This window comes from Hemicordylus capensis, chromosome 1 (assembly GCF_027244095.1).
Source record: "Hemicordylus capensis ecotype Gifberg chromosome 1, rHemCap1.1.pri, whole genome shotgun sequence".
Taxonomy (NCBI): domain Eukaryota; kingdom Metazoa; phylum Chordata; class Lepidosauria; order Squamata; family Cordylidae; genus Hemicordylus; species Hemicordylus capensis.
Genome location: NC_069657.1, coordinates 126,657,687 through 126,661,438, shown reverse-complemented (window position 1 = coordinate 126,661,438; position 3,752 = coordinate 126,657,687).

The window sequence follows — 3,752 nt, the reverse complement described above, 5'->3', positions numbered from 1 at the left end:
AACATGTTAGCACCTGCAGCGAAAACCGCTCCTTCTCTATACACAAAGAAGAACTTGCTGGCTGTTTACAAACACACTCACGGCTTCTGGTCACTTCTAGGGCTCTAGTATACTTTCAAACACGCACACACATTTATACTCTCTGGCTCTCCAAAGCCCAACCTACTAAGCTATACCCAGCCCCTTCCTAGTGATGCTATCACTGTTCCAACCCTCGCCACCGTTTAAACTTCCAGGACTATTCTCTATGCGGAGTTAATCACTCCCCTGAACTCATTGCAATCAACTCAGTGGATTATTGAATGAGTAATAATCAAATCACTCAGTAGGTGTGACCAAATCAGGGGTAGCCCTGATCAATGAGTGTTGAGGTTGACAAGTCCCTGCTGATCTTGTTGGACCTCTTTCTGCTACTTTGGATACTGCAGGTTACTCACATCATCCTACAACAACTGGAACGCCTGGCTGGGGAGTCTGGCTTCACTCCTTTCAGTCTGATGGTAGGCTAGTCATTGATGATCCGTGATAGTCACTGATGGTGCCACTTCAGCACACGCATGGTGAGTTGTCCTATAGGGTCATACACAGCTCATTGTAACCACTGATGTTATTTAACATCTAAACCAGTGTCTCTCAGCCTTTAAGTAGCAAGTACCTCCAAGATCTGAATTTAAGCACCACCTCAATTTTCCAGTGGATTTTATATATAGTCATGTGTGTTATATGTTGGGGAAAGGGTTGTGGATATATAGGGCTGTGATATGACAGTTATTATCATCTACATGTTATATCCTGCTCTTCCTCCAAGGAGCCCCAAGCAGTGTACTACATAATTTAAGTTTCTCCTCACAACAATCCTGTGAAGTAGGTTAGGGTGAGCCAGCAAGTATCATGGCTGAATGAGGATTTGAACTCGGGTCTCTGGGGTCCTAGTCCAGCACTCTAACCACTACACCACATTGCCTGCTCTGTGGGTAGAGTTGCCACCTTTTGCACCATGGGTGCACAATTCAAGTATGTGCCTGGTCTAGAGGTGAGGTTGGTCAAAAGCTAGGAGAGCTGAAATCAGTGCTGTGCACTGCAGAAATTATTATTCAGAAATAAGTAGTGTCATGTATTGCTTGGTGCACCCATTTTTCTGCCATTATTTGGAGAGGAGGAAGGAAGGAACACAACAGGGAGATAGAAAAGAGGGAGAGGGACTAATTATAGGCAGTAATAAAACCAGCAGCTAAGGCAACCAGGCACTGTTCTTTCCTCCTTGCTGGACTTATTTACTCTCTCCCCCTCATCCTGTTCCCCTGGGGCTATAGGAAACACAAGCAGGGGGCACACTTACCACATGTTGAGAAACTGTTACCTATAGGAAGGTGCTGGGAGAGATAATCCGTACCCTTGTGGCTGGGTGTCATCAAGAGCACTCAGCAATTTATTTCTCTAACTTAACACTCAAGATTAGCTGTCTTGATTATAAGCCAATATAAGGAGAAGCAGAGGAAGCTAAAGCTGAATCTAGGCACAATGGAAGCAATTTTCCACAATGGTGGAAAACCCTGGGCCAAACCCCTGGGAAAATCCTTGGGACCAGGATGCATTTCCCATCAGAGCAGTTCCAGAAAGTATTATCGGTTCTTGCTCTTATGCAAGACGGTGGTGGTACTGGTGGCTAAGCAAGTTCCTTAGCTGCATCTGTTGCAGCCTTTGACCCTATCTAAAGAAGCGGGAGGGGGTGTTGCTTTACTTATCTATGCTTTTGTAAGCTCTAGGGTTGAATACTATAATGCCCTTGAAGATTACTCAGAAACTGATGAAAAATGCTCCAAATAGATTGGAAAGAGCACATCCAAGCTGTTTTATGGCAACTGCACTGGCTACTTGATGAGGCCTGTTTAAGTTGATGATGGTACCTTTAAAGCCCAAGACCTACATACTTTAAAAGACTACATAGGAGCCTCCACCATGCTGTCTGCGTTCTACTGAGTGCTTTTGCTACACAAAATGACTCTGCAACAGGGCCCTTATGGTAGTGGCCTTAGGCTGTGTCTGTACTGACCTCCCTTCCTCTGTTGCTTTCAGCAAGGTTTTTAGTGTTGTGATGACTGTTTGTTTATTGTTTTAATATTTTGTTTGGTTTTGTCAGTTTCCTTAAATCAGTGTTTAAAATAAATATCTTGTGGGACACCCTCCCTAGCTCAGCACCAAGTCTTGTGTGTGAGTATACAGATTATCCCCATAGGGGTGTGTGTACAAATATATATATAACCAAAGATTTTAACTGGAGTACTTTCTGCTTTCAATCTCCATCCAGGCCTGGTTTCCTTCACACACCTGCTGCATTCAATGCTGGGCAGCAACTATTTAATATGAAACTGAGAAATTTTGGAGTGCAATATCACCAATATATAAATTACACTCCATTCTCTCTCTTCCACATCAAATTCTGAGGCAGTAGAAACCCAGAAGTAGTGTCTGGAGGTTGCCATGGCCTGGATGTAGACTAGCAAACCCATAGAGACTGTAAGGTCATTCACACAATCAAAAAGTGTGTTCTGCCTGGGTTTGGAACTCTGTGTTCCCAGTTTTTAGTTGTGTGGAAACAAGGTAGGAGGAAAAGCTACCCAGGTTTTCCTCCTACCTTGCTCCCACACAACTGAAAGCTGGAAACACACACAGCTCCCAAACCTGGGTAGAACATACTTTTTGATTGTGTGAATGACCTCAGTATGATAATGTCTCAACTGATTTTCAAAATCTGATCATAAAGCAGCTTCTACAAATTGCTACAGAAATTGTGTAATCTCTGTGTGGTGCCATTTTAAGGTCTGAGCTTACCAATCTCAGACATGCTTGGTTCTAGTCTTGTTAGACGATTCAATTTTTGTCATTTGCAGGAAAACAGCACTAGAGACTAGATTCAGAAATCAGAATGCAGGACCACTGTGAACTGCTTGGGACGTACACATAGGCAAAGTGAGGGTCCTGCAAACCACCAGATTGAAACCAGGCCAATAAAGTATCTGTCGAATGCATAATCCGACAAGGCACAAAAGCAAAATCAAGAGATAATTAAGAGGTTGTGGGCAGAAGACTATTCATTAAATAATTACTCAAGCTTGAGTAAGCTCAAGCTCAAGGCTACCCGTACCTTAAAAATATCAGTGTTTGCAGTAGAAGCCTCTATTTGAAAGAGTGAATCCCTCACACTACTATTCATATTGGAAAATTTGCTTTCAGCAGCAGAGGGGCACTGCTCCTGTATCCTTATAGAAGCATACAGATAGATTTAACTGGTTATTTGGGAAGGAGCATGCACTTTGCATACAAAAGGTTCCAGATACAACCCCAGCAAAGAGGACTTCACTGGACAGCCACTGTCAGTCAGAAGAGAAACAATTTGTGCTGGAAGGACCAATAGTCCAATCTGATAGAAGACCATTTTCTAGGTTCAAATCAATATGCGAATCCTCCCCTCTACCAAAATAATACCATGTCTGGCCATGTGCTACTCTCTTCTCATTCTCTCTCTGTATTGACTTCTCCTTTCCCCCTTCATTCTTTTGGGATTCCCCTTCTCCAGAGTCCTATCCTCTATTTCCTAAGCCCCTCTTGAACCCCCTTAGTAGTCTGCCTTCTTTCCCATGCCTATGCGGCTTCTATTCCTTCCCCAGGCCTTTTTGCCACTTTTTAGAAGCTCAAAATGATATCTGGGGACCAATCTGCCTACTTTGCTTATGCAAGGCAAGCAACCAACT